The sequence below is a fragment of the Triturus cristatus genome, chromosome 1_2 (assembly GCF_964204655.1).
Source record: "Triturus cristatus chromosome 1_2, aTriCri1.1, whole genome shotgun sequence".
NCBI lineage: Eukaryota > Metazoa > Chordata > Amphibia > Caudata > Salamandridae > Triturus > Triturus cristatus.
Genome location: NC_140580.1, coordinates 1,121,585,187 through 1,121,602,493, shown reverse-complemented (window position 1 = coordinate 1,121,602,493; position 17,307 = coordinate 1,121,585,187).

The window sequence follows — 17,307 nt, the reverse complement described above, 5'->3', positions numbered from 1 at the left end:
AGGAGTGACATACGCCCACACATCAGCAGCAGTAGGATGCCGATTGCAGAGATTGGTAGCGGAACACTGGAGCCACAGGTCACATGACATTACACTAGGCCAGCCCACACACCTTGCCATGAAGGTGCACATGTCATGACTCACCACACATACCTTGTGAGGATGCTGACATGTCCTTGTCACGCTACTCCGTGTCCCATGCATACATGTGCACCTCACATCCGATACCACATGTGGCATGGTGTGCGGAACAGTGTGCAATGACATTCTACACACAGACACATGTTGGTTGCTGCAACGGCTGCAGCTTTTGAGGGTGCTCCAACATCAACCTGATGGGAAGCCCCCACACATACATGACATAGTCACATTGTGCACCATGGGTAGTGACAAGTCAGGTGTCATAACCCCTGTACCGGGCATCAGGGGACACTTCCGTGTGTTGGTGTCCGTGCCATGCCAGTGACGCTCACCCCAAGTGCGCAGTACGACATGCACACATGTCAAAGGAGTCAAGGGCATGCCTGGCACACATCGCACCATCACACAGTACATCTGTAGACATCTCATCATACATCTGGTGCCTTCTCGACTCAGGAGTAATGTTCCACATCACAGGCCGTCACACCTGTGCCCCACACATGTAGTGATGCACAGACGATGCCTCGATGTCAATTAATGGACAAGTATGTCCGCCCTATCCCTACCTGTGTGCCGCCTGTCACCACTGTGATGTGTGAAAACCGCTGTACTGCTGCCAAGAGGGCCTGTGTACGTTCCCATATCACTATGGGAGTGCTGCCGTATGTGTACCAATCGTGATGGCGAGCGTACAGGCATGTGTACGGCCCGTACCACTACGAGTACGCATACGCGAGGCCACCCATAGTGGTACGGGCCGTACACATGCCTGTACGCTCCCTATCAGTATGGGTGGCCTCGCGTATGCGTACTCGTAGTGCTACGGGCCGTACACACGCCTGTACGCTCCCTATCAGTATGGGTGGCCTCGCGTATGCGTACTCGTAGTGGTACGGGCCGTACACACGCCTGTACGCTCCCTATCAGTATGGGTGGCCTCGCGTATGCGTACTCGTAGTGATAGGGAGCGTACAGGCGTGTGTACGGCCCGTACCACTACGAGTACGCATACGCGAGGCCACCCATACTGATAGGGAGCGTACAGGAGTGTGTACGGCCCGTACCACTACGAGTACGCATACGCGAGGCCACCCATAGTGGTACGGGCCGTACACACGCCTGTACGCTCCCTATCAGTATGGGTGGCCTCGCGTATGCGTACTCGTAGTGGTACGGGCCGTACACACGCCTGTACGCTCCCTATCAGTATGGGTGGCCTCGCGTATGCGTACTCGTAGTGGTACGGGCCGTACACACGCCTGTACGCTCCCTATCACTACGAGTACGCATACGCGAGGCCACCCATACTGATAGGGAGCGTACAGGCGTGTGTACGGCCCGTACCACTATGGGTGGCCTCGCGTATGCGTACTCGTAGTGATAGGGAGCGTACAGGCGTGTGTACGGCCCGTACCACTACGAGTACGCATACGCGAGGCCACCCATACTGATAGTGAACGTAGTCACGCGTGTACGGGCCGTTGCAATGCATTTGGGGTGCCCTAGGGCCCTGGAACGCACCGTACCTGTGTGTGAAGCTCAAAATTACATAGGGGACACATGAGGGACAAGTATTAAGGCCTACATGCATGCTGGTTGTCATGGAGACCAAGTTCAAAATTCGAATTTCTTCTGGAAGGTGAACAGCAGTAGTCAGTTGGAATTAAAATACTTTGTTGCAATGTGTTTGTGGAGCTGACATCATGCAGGAGAATGAAACCGATAGAGTACACACAGACTGCTAGGTTTGAAGGGATTGGTGGAAACATAGGATGCAAATGTGAGTGACCAATCACTCTGTACTCCTGTGCATGAGACAGGGCAGAAAGGCACATATAAGGCAGCCAGGTCCCATGAGGGAGTACTTGCCTGCACATCTTTGAATTCGTCGACCCAGCTGCTGCTACTGATTCCCTGGAACCATGTCAAGGGCTGTGGAGAGGTCACAGCCATTCACCCTGGAGGAGAACATGGCATTGCTGGATGTGATCCTCCCACAGTACCCCATGCTGTATGGGCGACCAGGGTATCAGGTGAGTGCATAGGCCACTGGCACAGACTGTCCCTATGTTGTGACTGTGACTTCTGGCATTGTGTCCTGGTGTGACACACATGCCATGTACTGTTGGGGGGATCCCAGGGGGGGGGGATGCCTGATGTCTCCCAGCAGTGCCCTGAGACAGGAGGGGTGTGTGCCTATCACTAACAGCAGTGCCCTGAGACAGGAGGGGTGTGTGCCTATCACTAACAGCAGTGCCCTGAGACAGGAGGGGTGTGTGCCTCTCACTAACAGCAGTGCCCTGAGACAGGAGGGGTGTGTGCCTATCACTAACAGCAGTGCCCTGAGACAGGAGGGGTGTGTGCCTATCACTAACAGCAGTGCCCTGAGACAGGAGGGGTGTGTGCCTCTCACTAACAGCAGTGCCCTGAGACAGGAGGGGTGTGTGCCTATCACTAACAGCAGTGCCCTGAGACAGGAGGGGTGTGTGCCTATCACTAACAGCAGTGCCCTGAGACAGGAGAGGTGTGTGTGGAGTCCTCACAGCAGTGCCCTGAGACAGGAGGGGTGTGTGCCTATCACTAACAGCAGTGCCCTGAGACAGGAGGGGTGTGTGTGGAGTCCTCACAGCAGTGCCCTGAGACAGGAGGGGTGTGTGCCTATCACTAACAGCAGTGCCCTGAGACAGGAGGGGTGTGTGCCTATCACAAACAGCAGTGCCCTGAGACAGGAGGGGTGGGTGTGATGCACAGTGTGAGCCTTGATAATTGATTGTGACATTGCCATCATTCCACCTGTGTACCCACTATGGCACGTACTGCTTCTTCCCTCCCCAGAGGATCATGTCCCCATGACAAAGGTGCAATGCATTGGCTGCATGACATGCCTTGTTGTAACCAGCTAATTTTTCCTCATATGTCTCTCTGTGACATGTGGCTGGTGTATTGATGTGGTGTCACTTGTTCTTCCTCACAGGTAGGCGCCACTGCCAAGGAGCAGATCTGGCTGACCGCCGTCAGTGCCGTGAGGGGTGTGGATGGTCGGAGGCGGAGCCTGTCCCAGGTGAGGAAACGCTGGCAGGATATCCGGTGCTGGACGCGGAGGATTGCACGGGTCCTGCTGGGGGACTCACCTGTGAGCCACAAGAACCGCGGCCACCGCTGTCTGAACCACCTCCACAGGCGTGTGCTGCCGGTGGTCTTTCCAGACTTGGATAGGCGCTTACAGGCGACGCAGCAGCCGGAAGGGGGTAGGTACATGTGTGTTTGTTGTGTGTCACTGGCATTTGTAAGGGCACAGTAGCATGAATTCACTGCCAGGGTTTAAAGGTGCTGTGCAGATCCAGTTTGCCCCAGTATAGCGCTGCGCCCCTGCCACCCTTCCCCTCCTTGCAATGTGTTCCCTGGTCTGTGTGTAGTCACTCCTTCACAAGGTAATGTAGGCTGGCGCTTTGTCCACGAGAACTATGCCTGTAGCATCATGTGTGGGGGTGGTGTGTAACAGGTTTTGGGACCTTGGCTGTGCCCTGTCAAGTTCACTGCATGTGGGTTCCATGTCAGTTGGCACTGATGCTGAGTCCAGACATGGGAGTTGGTCTCTCATGTGTCATGCCTTACAGCGCGCATGTCCTATGTAGTGGCCTGTGATGATGTGCATGAGTGTGCGATACGCATAGTGCAGGGATGGTGGCGTGTGTTGCAGTCATTCCATTCAGGAGCATGGAGTTGCGTGGCCACTACTGTCCCCTCGGGCACCTTTTCATCGGTGTTGTATGTGTCATCATAAACGTGGACACTCTCAGTGTCTACAGCGTAGGTTGTGCTCTGTGCCATTGTCCCCTGGCACCATGTATATAGACGTGCTATTTTGTACAGGTGTCCACTGTGCAGCCTGACCTGAATGTCCTTCTTCATACTCACAGTTGCTAGTGCCTGTGTGTCTTGTTATACTCATCTGAGGATGGGCACTGGTACCTCATAATTTGTACAGGCGCACCTTGGCTGTTTGGCGTCCAATCTTGCATTTTGCCTGCCCCTGTGTTTATCACCCAGACTATGAGATGTTGGTGCCACCTGTGTCTCAACTATTTGCCTCGTGTAGGGGGTGGCTGGGGCGGGCAAAGCCTATATGTCAAATCCTGATTTCTACTTGCTGGGTCTGGCCAGTGTGTGATGTTTGTCTGGACACACACGCAAGGTGCAGTGACCGAGTCATGTTGGGCATGTTTTCAGCATTACCTATGCAGCATGTGTCTCAAGTTCATGGATATGGTCCCTGGTCATCGGTATTTTCGCCAACGCTGTGTGGTGCAGATGCAGTGCTGGATTGTCCCCAGGGCCTGGGTGCTATGTCAGACTCCGTTTCCTGTCTTTAGCTATTGTCTCATGCTCTCCATGGTATTTCAGTGGCATGGTGGCTCAACCAACTGTGTGTTTCATGCCCTACATCGGTACCTTGTTTAGTAGATGTTAGTGATCTTCCTTTTCAGGCTATGCAATGTTACCTATGTAGATTGGACTCATGTGACAGATGTGTACAGGTGTCTGATTAATTTCTGTCTCTCCACCCTGCCCACAGCATCGTCGGGGGACACAGAGGGAGACATGGACACAGACAAGGCGGAGGGACCGAGCACCAGTGCCAGCCGTGACATCGGGGCTGGCACATCGAGTGGGACAGAGGTGGAGGATAGTGCGGCCGAGGACCTGTCGACTGGCACGTCAGAATACGAAGCTGACAGGTCCGAGGAGGATGTCTCCGAGTGGGCGGTGGCTGCACCAGCAGCTGACAGCGGAACAACACCTCGCACCGCCCCCTCAGTTCCCATCAGCCGCCTCCCACTTGCTCGTGTCCCTTCCCAGCGTGCCCGGTCACCGCATGTCTCCTTCATGCCAGGCACCGCACCCCCTGCCCCTGTCTCCACTGCTGCCGCCAATGCTGAGTCTGTGGACATCCAGCGGCAACTGCAGGTTGGTCAGGCTGCGATCCTTAATGTCCTCCATGCCCACGGCCAAACCCTCACCAACATCGAGGCATACTTGGAGGGCATTCATTCATCGCAGGCTGACCAACGCAACTTGCTGAGGTCCATAGACTCCACACTGACTGCAGCAGTGGGTCTCCTGCAGCGCGACCTCCCCCCACCTTCCCCTGCCCCATCCATACTTCCCACTTCCATGCCTGTCCCACGTACACCCAGACGTCGGCATGCACCCACATCAACAGACACAGGAACCACACCAGCAGAGAAGGTCCACCGCACTCCTCCTGACACGCACACACAGGGTGAGGTAGGCACACCCACTGGGTCGGGGGACAAACATGTGACACGCAGCCATAGTGGGAGTCCGCATTCCACCCAGTCCACTCCCTCCAAATCCCCTCCCCTCAGCTCTCCTGGCCACATCTCCCCCAAGGACTCCTTCATGGCCGCTCTGTCCCTGAGCCCCACAGTGACACCACCACGCAAGCGGTCAAGGAAGTCCTCGGTCAGGGTGGTTGATTCTCCCCCCCTGTCTACACCCTCCCCCGGTGGCGCTGCGACCCATTCCTCTGACCCCCCCCCCTCCTTGGGGCCTGTGGATCCTTCGGGTGCAGGGGAATCCCTGGAGGACCTTGCAAAGGTGTGTAGTGCCATCCTGGCCTCCGCCTTTGGCCCTGCCCCACCCCCTGTGGTGGAGTCCTCCATCCCTGCACCCACAACGCCTCCCCTTTGCCCTGATGTCCCTGCGGTGCCTGTTGCTTCCCCCCCCATGATGCCCTCACCCCTGTGGAAGACGATGGCATGTAACTGTGCAGGCAAGGTAGGGGACACGCATCCCACTGTGTCCCCCATCCAGCTGAGACTCATTGACTGCCCTATGGGCTTTGTGAATATTGAACTGCCTGCGATCCACGGACATTGTGCTCATGCTGAATAAAGCTTAATTTTTGTTTCATTATAACACTACTGCCATGCTGGTATTGGTGTTGGTGGGGCTGCTACATGGTTTTGGGTGGTGTTTATGTGTTGGGTGTGTGGGATATGTAGTAGTGTGCTGCTCATTTGGGGGACCCTGGGATCTGTGTGCCATCACAAGGTGTTAGCTAAGTTTCTTTGTTCATGTAAGCAGTTAATGCATGGTGCAATTGTCCCAGGGTGTATTCCTTCCTCTGTGTACCCTGATATCTTCCCTGCAGGGTGTTCCCAATGTTTAGCGCAGAGCTGTGTCTTTATGAGCTGTGTGTGTGACGGAGCCCTTCTACTTTGGCCATGCATGCAGGGCTATGTCTCCACCTGCAACATTCGTGGCATCCTTGGTGATCACTGTACTTGTGTGTGGAGTCTGTTGACATGAGTTCATGGGGACATGTTCCCTTGTAGGCAGTATGCATGTGGGTACTTCCAGCCTCACACACATGTGTTGCACCCCTCCTGTCTCAGGGCACTGCTGGGAGCACTCTGTACCCACCCCTCCTGTCTCAGGGCACTGCTGTGAGGACTCCACACCCACCCCTCCTGTCTCAGGGCACTGCTGGGAGTGATAGGCACACACCCCTCCTGTCTCAGGGCACTGCTGGGAGGACTCCACACCCACCCCTCCTGTCTCAGGGCACTGCTGGGAGCACTCTGTAACCACCCCTCCTGTCTCAGGGCACTGCTGTGAGGACTCCACACCCACCCCTCCTGTCTCAGGGCACTGCTGGGAGTGATAGGCACACACCCCTCCTGTCTCAGGGCACTGCTGGGAGTGATAGGCACACACCCCTCCTGTCTCAGGGCACTGCTGGGAGGACTCCACACCCACCCCTCCTGTCTCAGGGCACTGCTGGGAGGACTCTGCACACACACCTCCTATTTCTGGATATGTACGCTTGGAACATACACGGTGGGGGTACGCTCCATGCATACGCGGGTGAGGGTACGAGTCGTACTTACACTGTTGGGGTGGGGGTAGGCTCCATGCATACGCGGGTGAGGGTACGAGTCGTACTTACACTGTTGGGGTGGGGGTAGGCTCCATGCATACGCGGGTGAGGGTACGAGTCGTACTTACACTGTTGGGGTGGGGGTAGGCTCCATGCATACGCGGGTGAGGGTACGAGTCGTACTTACACTGTTGGGGTGGGGGTAGGCTCCATGCATACGCGGGTGAGGGTACGAGTCGTACTTACACTGGTGTGGTGGGGGTACGGTCCGTACGTCCGCGGGTGAGGGTACGAGTCGTACTTACAATGTTGGGGTGGGGGTACGGTCCGTACGTCCGCGGGTGAGGGTATGAGTCGTACTTACAATGTTGGGGTGGGGGTAGGCTCCATGCATACGCGGGTGAGGGTACGAGTCGTACTTACACTGTTGGGGTGGGGGTAGGCTCCATGCATACGCGGGTGAGGGTACGAGTCGTACTTACACTGGTGTGGTGGGGGTACGGTCCGTACGTCCACGGGTGAGGGTACGAGTCGTACTTACAATGTTGGGGTGGGGGTAGGCTCCATGCATACGCGGGTGAGGGTACGAGTCGTACTTACACTGTTGGGGTGGGGGTAGGCTCCATGCATACGCGGGTGAGGGTACGAGTCGTACTTACACTGGTGTGGTGGGGGTACGGTCCGTACGTCCGCGGGTGAGGGTACGAGTCGTACTTACAATGTTGGGGTGGGGGTAGGCTCCATGCATACGCGGGTGAGGGTACGAGTCGTACTTACACTGTTGGGGTGGGGGTAGGCTCCATGCATACGCGGGTGAGGGCACGAGTCGTACTTACACTGGTGTGGTAGGGGTACGGTCCGTACGTCCGTGGGTGAGGGTACGAGTCGTACTTACAATGTTGGGGTGGGGGTAGGCTCCATGCATACGCGGGTGAGGGTACGAGTCGTACTTACACTGTTGGGGTGGGGGTAGGCTCCATGCATACGCGGGTGAGGGTACGAGTCGTACTTACACTGGTGTGGTGGGGGTACGGTCCGTACGTCCGCGGGTGAGGGTACGAGTCGTACTTACAATGTTGGGGTGGGGGTAGGCTCCATGCATACGCGGGTGAGGGTACAAGTCGTAATTACACTGGTGTGGTGGGGAAACGGTCCGTACGTCTGCGGGTGAGGGTACGAGTCGTACTTACAATGTTGGGGTGGGGGTGCGGTCCGTATGTCCGCGGGTGAGGGTACGAGTCGTACTTACACTGGTGGGGTGGGTGTACGCTCCATACGTACGCGGGTGGGGGTAGGGTCCGTACATATCCGTCCCCACGCTATGTGATGCTTGTGCGGGCCGTACCCAGGCCTTTGCCACGTGGGTACGATCCGTCCCGCCATTGTTGGGGTGACGTGGGTGTGGGCGTGGTACGTCTCGTACCCACGCTCTTGAGGCGTGGGTACGGGACGTACCGGTCTGGTTGTGTTGCCGGTTCGCGTGGTGACGGACTTCCGTTGTGGCGGTCGCTGGCTTCACTGGACACGCCCCCACCCCCTCGTAGTGACCAGGGCATGGGTGTCAGGTATGTCCTGGGCATGTGTGGTGTGTGACTTTGGTGGGGGTTTTGTGGCCTGCCCTGGTCCTGCCACCCCCACCCCCCCCACTTTCCCCCCTCCCTTAGTTGTTCTGACCTTCTGCGGCGTCTGCGTCGGAACCTGTAGAGGAGGTGGACTGCTATGAGGGCCGGGATGACACGTAGGTTCGGGTCCATGTCTGTCCGTTGCGTACTGGTCCTCCTTGTTCGCGTCGTGCTGTCTGTCCGTCGCGTACTGGTCCTCCTTGTTCGCGGCGTCCTGTCTGTCCGTCGCGCACTGGTGGTCCTTGTTCGCGTCGTCCTGATTTCCCGGCAGTTTTTGGCAGCCGGAAAATATTCACCGTGCGGGATGACGTCGGTGCGAATCGTGATTCCTGGTTCGTGAATGGCAGGCTGCGAGCGTCCCGACGTCAGGTCGGCCCTTTCCCGGATCGCATTGGTAGGTTTATTTTGTTCGGTCGGGCTTTTTTACGAATCGTACGGAAATGGTGTTCCGTGCGAATCGTAATTCCTTGTTTGTAAATTTTGACGACCGGGTACGCGTCGGACGGAGAATATGCTCCGTCCGACGGTTCGTACCCGGTTTTTACCGGATCGTGATAGGCACCGTAGTGTTACATACATGTCTCCAGTGTTTATGCAGTTGTGCAAGCGTCAATGCAGATCTCTCTTGCACCTGACAGTAGACAGTCTCCAGAAGCACACTCTTAGCAGAGAGCAAGCTATTTCTCATGTACAGTCAGGCTTACTATTCAGCGCTGTGTGGTGTTTCAGATAGCAGTGAGTAACGCTAATACATTGAACATCACCAAGGCTCATTTCCTTTGCTAGAGTGTAGTACGTCATTCAGGTTGCACATGTTCATGGTCTCAAAAAGCTGTTTGGGCAAGTGCTCTTTTCTGTTTCTGAAAACTATAATGAAAATGTGTCAGACTGTTAGAGTAATTATCACTTGCTCTACCACAGTAGTAAGTGTGCTTTCAAATTGCTAATCAAATTTCATTTTCTGCCTAGAATCACACCGTGAGTCTGTGCGCACACAGGAATTGTTGTCAGAGATTGAATTCGTGTTCCTCTGGTTCTTTTAGAATTGCATTCGTAGGAAAGGGAAGCTTGTTTTGTTGAACTGTGATGGCTAGCATTCAGCCCAAATTAATATGTCACAAATGAGAGGGCAATGCTAACACATTTGAAATCAACATGGTAGATTTTCCTTCCACTTCTGCAATGGGTCATGTAGTTTGTATATGTTCAAAAGTCCTATTAACCCTTACCACACATGTAGTGTTACATACATGTCTCCAGTGTTTATGCAGTTGTGCAAGCGTCCATGCAGATCTCTCTTGCACCTGACTGTAGACAGTCTCCAGAAGCACACTCTTAGCAGAGAGCAAGCTGTTTCTCATGTGCAGTCATGCTTACTATTCAGCGCTGTGTGGTGTTTCAGATAGCAGTGAGTAACGCTAATACATTGAACATCACCAAGGCTCATTTCCTTTGCTAGAGTGTAGTACGTCATTCAGGTTGCACATGTTCATGGTCTCAAAAAGCTGTTTGGGCATGTGCTCTTTTCCATTTCTGAAAACTATAATGAAAATGTGTCAGACTGTTAGAGTAATTATCACTTGCTCTACCACAGTAGTAAGTGTGCTTTCAAATTGCAAATCAAATTTCGTTTTCTGCCTAGAATCACACCATGAGTCTGTGCGCACACAGGAATTGTTGTCAGAGATTCAATTCGTGTTACTCTGGTTCTTTTAGAATTGCATTCGTAGGAAAGGGGAAGCTTTAATTCGTGTTGGTTTTATTGTGTTTTTCACTTGTAGGAAAGGGGTAGATAGTATTATAAGATTTGAAAAGCTCAAAAAAAATATAGTAATAAATTTAAATTACATAAAGGTATTTTTTTTTTTAGTTTCTTTCAGGTATTGTTGACCAACAGTGAAATAAATTAAAGATGTCTATAAAATCAAGAAATAGAAAAGAACAGAAAAAACATTTATATTTGAAGACAACTGGAGGACCCAAATTAGTTGAAGATCCTCATGTTGGAAAAAAGAAAAAGTCTTCTGGTAAGCAAACTAAGGATTTTTAAAAAAAAAATCTTCAAAAAAGAACAAATTTGAAAAATGTCCCCACTGCAAATAGTGTTTCAAGTAGAAAACAACAGGACAAAAGTGAGAAATTACAAAATGCTAATGTACAATTAGAAGCAATAAAGATTGACTTAAAAAGAAAAACATTCGTAGAAAAATGTTTCAGAGAAGAGTGATGTCCAATTTGCTAAAGGATGTGAAAAAATATAAGAAGAAAGCAAAATTTTATAAGCGAAGAAAAGATATTGAATCAATTGTAGCTAAGGCTTTAGATTTGAAAAGAAAACTATTCATTTTAATTTTGAACAGGATCCGTACATTAGATAAAATGGTCAATGTAATGAAGTCACAAAGCAAAACGAAAAGAGTAGTGAAAAGAAATAACTTTTGTAAAGTGTTTTTAGGAGAATGGATGCATAGTTCAAGTACTGAACCATTTTTTAATGAAGAGAGTTATCTTCAAAGTAATAGTTTGCTGCATGCAGTTGACACCAGAGGTCGTGCTTATGAAGTGAAAGATGGTTGTGTAATGGAAAAGGAGAAAATGGTTCGAAGAAATGAGGAAGAAGTGATAGCTGATGAGGTTATGGGGAGACGTCCTAAAGCCCCAGTGTACACTTGGAATTGTAGTAGTATTTGTACTGTACGACAAGAATCTATTGATAAATTACGTGAGTTTCTAAGAGAATATAGTAAAAAAAAGTGTTAAACAGAAGATTAAGGCGCTTCAAAGACTAGATCCATGTAGAGTGAGAGAGAATACTGGTTTGCAAGGACATTCTCTGGCTTGTCTTTCTAGGAAAGTTTGCCAAAGTGTTTTTCACCATTTTAGGATGCTGGCAGTTCACCATACAGAAATGAGAAAGTTTGTGAGAAGATTGTATTTTGCTAAAAGTCCAGCACAAAAGTTAAATGAGTTGAATAGGGCTCTGTTCCGTGGATCTGTATCAGATGTAGAGAAGGTTACTGATGAAATTCAGTTTTGTTACTTTGGTCCGGAACAAGAAAGTGCAGGTAATTGAAGAAAATGTGGAAGAGAATGTAGAACCCACTGTTAGTAAACATTTTAAAGATCAAATGACAAAATTTACTATCATCTCTAATGAAAGACCAAATATTACTTGTATTTGTTGCCGGAGAAGCCATTACAAAATTCAAACAAGAAATGTTGATCTGTATAAAAAAAGTGAAAATGAAGATAATTATAAGTGGAAGGATTTTGCAACATATATATTTCTGGAAAATAGTTTTGATTTGGGTGAAGATCAGCGGATTTGTAAATACTGTTATAACAAGTTAGAAGAAAATAGAATGCCAGCCAGAGCTGTACAATTTAGAATTGGTTGATATTCCTGCAGAACTTTCTGATTTAAATACGTATGAGTCTATACTCATTCAATGTGTCCATCCGTTTCAGACCATAGTGCGTATGGAGCCAAAAACAGGTAAATTACCTCCTTCGGATTTACAAAGAGGTTTAAAAGGAAGAGCTGTCTATTTGCCATTGGATTTGAAAAAAAATATGGAAACAATTGATGCAGATAGATTGGAAACTGAACCATTAGTTATTCTGGTTAATGGAGTACCAACAAAGAATAAGAAAATTTGGTAGGAGCTGGTAGATGTACGAAAGTACAAAGAGCAAATTTATATTTGAAAAGAAATAATAAATGGTATGAAACAATTTATATGGATGAAGATGAAGAAGTTTTACTACCAGACTCAGGAATACCAGCTGGGCAAATTGAAAAAGTGGATAAGTCAAAAGAAGAAATTTATGAACATTTCAGCATACATCCTCTTCATTCAAAAGAAGTTATGGCAAACACTATTGATCTGTTTCAGATGAAAAAAGCACAAGGAACTCCCGTGAGTGTATGGGAGGAGAGTTTGGAAGCTCGTTGTTTTCCCCAGCTGTTTCCTACAGGAAAAGGTGGACGATATGATGAACGCCCAGTACAGATTCCTGCTTCTGAGTATCGGACTACAAGATTAAATGCAGAAGATCCAAGATTTCGTCAAAGTATTCCTTATTTGTTCCATCTTTTATTTGAAAGTGACTTGTCAGCACTATCTTATGCAGTAAATCACATTTTGAAAACTGGAGTACATCTACATAATGTGTCTGCAAAGGATTTTATGTACAAAGTGCAACAGCGAGATGATCATTTGGAATCTCAATTGATTAATCTAATGGCTTGTCAGCGTGGGACTAATGAATATTGGTACCGACGCCATGGAGAATTGAAATGTATGTTACAGAATTTAGGAACTCCTACATGGTTTCTCACCCTAAGCTGTGCTGAGTACGCTTGGGATGATCTTCTGGATTTTCTTCGAGAGGCAAATTCAAATATTGAAAACATCCAATACAAGACAGCAGGAGAATTGTGCTCATTGGATCCGGTTAATGTTTGCAGATATTTCAATCATAGATTTGAGGATATGATGTCCTTCATCTGCAATAAAAAAAATCCACCTCTTGGAGAAGTTGTGGATTTCTTTTGGAGAAAAGAGTACCAAGCAAGAGGTGCTCCTCATATTCATATGCTGTTGTGGATCAAGGATGCCCCAAAATTTGGAACAGATTCTGATGATGCAGTTTTAAGTTTCATCGAAGAATATGCAACATGTGCTATACCTAAAAGCACAGAAGAGAAAAACTTAAAAGAGCAAGTTTTACGTTTCCAAAGTCATCGGTGTGGAAAATACTGTCGACGAAAGTATAAGAGTAAAGAAAAATTCTACACAAAATGTCGATTTGGATTTCCACGACCTGTTCTTTCAAAAGGAAGAGTCAACAGTTTTATGTCAGCTGTGCGACATACTATTACAAGAAAATCTCCCAAAAATACGTACAACCTAAGAAGAAAAGAAGAGTCAAAATATATAAATGACTACAACCCAGTCATTTTATCCATGTGGAATGCTAACATGGATATACAGTATGTTGCTGACAATTCTATTGCTGTTGCTCGGTATGTCACATCTTACATCACTAAATCTGAGAAAACGGAATTGAAGGAAATGTGGGAAGAGATTTCTCACGAGAAGACTGTCAGTAAGAAGCTATACAGTTTCAGTTTAAAGATGTTATCGCATCGAGAAATTGGATCCTACGAATGCTCAGATAGGTTATCATCTGCAAGTCTGTACTCCAAATCCAGAAGAATAATTTGGGTAAGTTTAGGCCTTGCAGGAATGCGAAATCGGGTACTGAAATCTGTTGGAGAAATTGAATATTTGGCAGAGAATGACCCGGAAAGTACAGATATTTTGAAATCAAACATGTTGGACACATATTACCCAAGAAGAAGTCGTCATCTTGAGAACATGTGTCTCTATGAAGTGCTGCAGAACTACATTTTTACACGGAAAGCCACAGAAGACATCAACAATGGAAAATATAAAGTCATTGGTGAGGAAGGATGTTTGGTGAAGCAAACAAAAGAAAGTTTGATTAATCACAGGAAGCTGAGTTGCGAAACTCCTGACAAAAAGGAATTTTACTACTTAGCACTTTTACAGCTGTTTAAACCATGGCGTTCAGAGGATGAATTACTTGGAGATTTTCACAGCTATGAAGATTCCTTTAATGCATGTAAAGATACGATTGAATGCAGTACTTTCACAAATTATGTGCAAATGTTAAATGAAGAAATTGAACAGGAAGCTACAATTGCAGCTGAAGTAGCTAGAGACAGTTCTCAAGACAGCCAAAGTTCTGGAACGCTCAGTCAAGATCCCCTAGGACAACCAGTCGTAGAAAATGAAGCTGCAATAGCAATGACTGAAGTGGAAACAGCTATGAATCAAGCTCAGGAAGATTTAATAGACTTACCAAATTTGGAACAGCAACTGAATGAAGAACAAAAACAAATTTATGAAGAAGTCAAAAAAAAAATTGATCATGGATTACTACATGAAAAGAAAGAGTGCTCATGCGTATCATTTGAACCAATCAGGATGTATGTGAGTGAACAAGCTGGAACTGGAAAAAGTTTCTTAATTAAAGTCATCAGAAGCTACCTACAGCAAAAAACAGATTCAACTTTGTCTTGTGTTGTTGCTGCTCCAACTGGGTTAGCAGCATATAACATAAAAGGAATTACCTTACATCGCTTGCTAATGTTACCAGTGGAGCATGAGAACAAAATAGAATATCACAAGCTAACAGGAGAAGCATGCTTCAAGTTTCAAGAGTGTTGAAGAAGATGCAAGTTCGCATTATTGATGAGGTAAGCATGGTATCAAACTTAATGCTTGCCTTTGTGCATTTAAGAATGCAGCAAATTCTAAAGAGAGACTATGACGTGTTATTTGGTGGAAAACATGTTATAGTTTTTGGGGATCTTCTGCAGCTCACTCCAGTTAAAGGACAACCAGTGTTTAATACTGTGACACATGAAGACACGAAGAAGTCATTAGGAAGTATTGGTAATGCGAATATTTGGTCATTCTTTGAGTACAAAGAACTCACTACCAATATGAGGCAAGCAAACGATGAAGATTATGCAAGTATTCTGAAAGATATCAGAATTGGACTACTCACAGAAGTTGGCAGAGAAGCATTACAGAGTCGGTTGCTACATAATTTATTTCCAAGTGAAGAAATAGTTGCAGAGAAAATATACCAGAACATTGCAGAAAAAAATACTGTAATCTGCTTAATGCCAACACTACGTGAATGCTCGATATTCAATGAGGAACTTTTGAAATTGGAAAAGGAAGAGATTAAGAAAATGGAAGCAGTGGACAAAATTCAGCATGAAGAAATTACTATTACATTAACAGGCAAATTGAAAAATAAATTGGATTCTCTAGAGAAGAACATTTCGAAAACAGCTGGATTAGAAAAAAATCTTTATGTTTGTATGAACTGTCGAGTATTTTTAGGAAGAAATTTGGATGTAGAAAAAGGTTTAGTGAATGGAGCTATGAGTAAAGTTGTGGGTTTTGTGAAATACCAGAAAAAAGATGGGATTGAATTTTTAAAAATAAAATTTGATCAGATTGAAGAGGTTAAAGACATTAGTCGTTGTTCAGTCAGTTTTTTGCTTGTAAAAGACTTATATGTACGTAGGAAGCAGTTTCTGTTTTCTCTAGCATATGCTGTAACTATTCATAAATCTCAAGGATTAACTGTAGATAGTGCTTTTGTAAACATTGGCTCTACTGTGTTCAAAGAAGGTATGGCATATGTTGCTTTGTCACGAGTGAAAACATTATCTGGTTTATTCATGATAGACTTTGATGACTCAAAAGTTAGTGCTGATGCAAATTGTGTAAAGGAGTATAATAGATTAAGAAGAACCTATGCTCCTCATTTAGGTCAGTATCCTGTGTTTGAAAAACGTGTTGTTTCTCGGAAAAGGAGAATTGAGAATATCTGTAATGAAGATGTACAAAAGAGAAAACAAAAGGAGAGTGATGTGATTGCAAGCAAAAAGAAAAAGGACAGTGTTCAAGAGGTTGTTGGTTGTCATTTTGAAAATAGCTCTGGTGTCAACTGCTACGCTAATGTAGTGCTGAATGTTGTATTTTATCTTGAAAGTTTGCAAGAGCAGATAATACTTAATCATGTAAAAAGATTTTGTTCTCTGCTGTGTTTTCTTTTTGAGAAGCTGAGTATTGATAAAACTAAAATAGAAAGTGCTTCTGATGTTAGAAAACTTTTAGATGTATGTTCAGGATGTACACAGTTTACTCAAAATGTCCAGCAAGATGCACAGGAATTCTTGATGTATATCCTTATGGTACTGAAAGAAGAAGGGGTAGAAATAGAAAATATGTTTGGTCTCTCTTATAAATGGGAACATAGTTGTGAAAACTGTTTCAACACATGCAGCTCTAATGTTGATTCAGAAAGGTTCATATATTTAACATTACCAGAGAGTAAATCAGTGACTTTTAGTAAATTAGTTAAAGATGCCAATCACAACATGGAATGTTCTAAATGTAAATCAGACATGTTTTCAACGTTATTTTTAAAGAAATACGGACAGTATGTAATTTTAATGATGCAACGTTGTAGAGCTGATGGTTCAAAATTGGACACTTTAATAAAGAAGTTTACAGGACATCAATTATCAATGTCTGGAAAAACTTTTGTTGCAGTTGCAATAATTTTCCATGATGGACCTTCTAGAACTTCTGGTCATTACACAGTTTATCTTAAATGTGAAAAAGGCTGGACACTGTGTAATGATTCTCAATTGATTTTCAAGCAACGTTTGCCTGCCGAATTACCAAATTCATATTTAATTTTTTTGAAACCAAAATTTTAGATACACATTGCAACATCTGAACAAATCATTTTTGCGACTTTATTGGATTACCATTGGATATTTCATCAAAAAAGAATTTAAAAATTACCATTTGGCCTCATGGAAAGGTAAAAATTTCTCTTGTGGACTTCTTTGACAGAAATTATTTTGGTGTATGTGCTTAAGCAACAAGATTTACAGACGATATTTATTGCAAATATTTATTGTTTTTAGATGATGTTTTTATTAAATATGTTACATTTCTATAAAGGTATGTTTTACTGAGAAGCGATTCAGGGCTTTTTTTAAACAATCTTTCA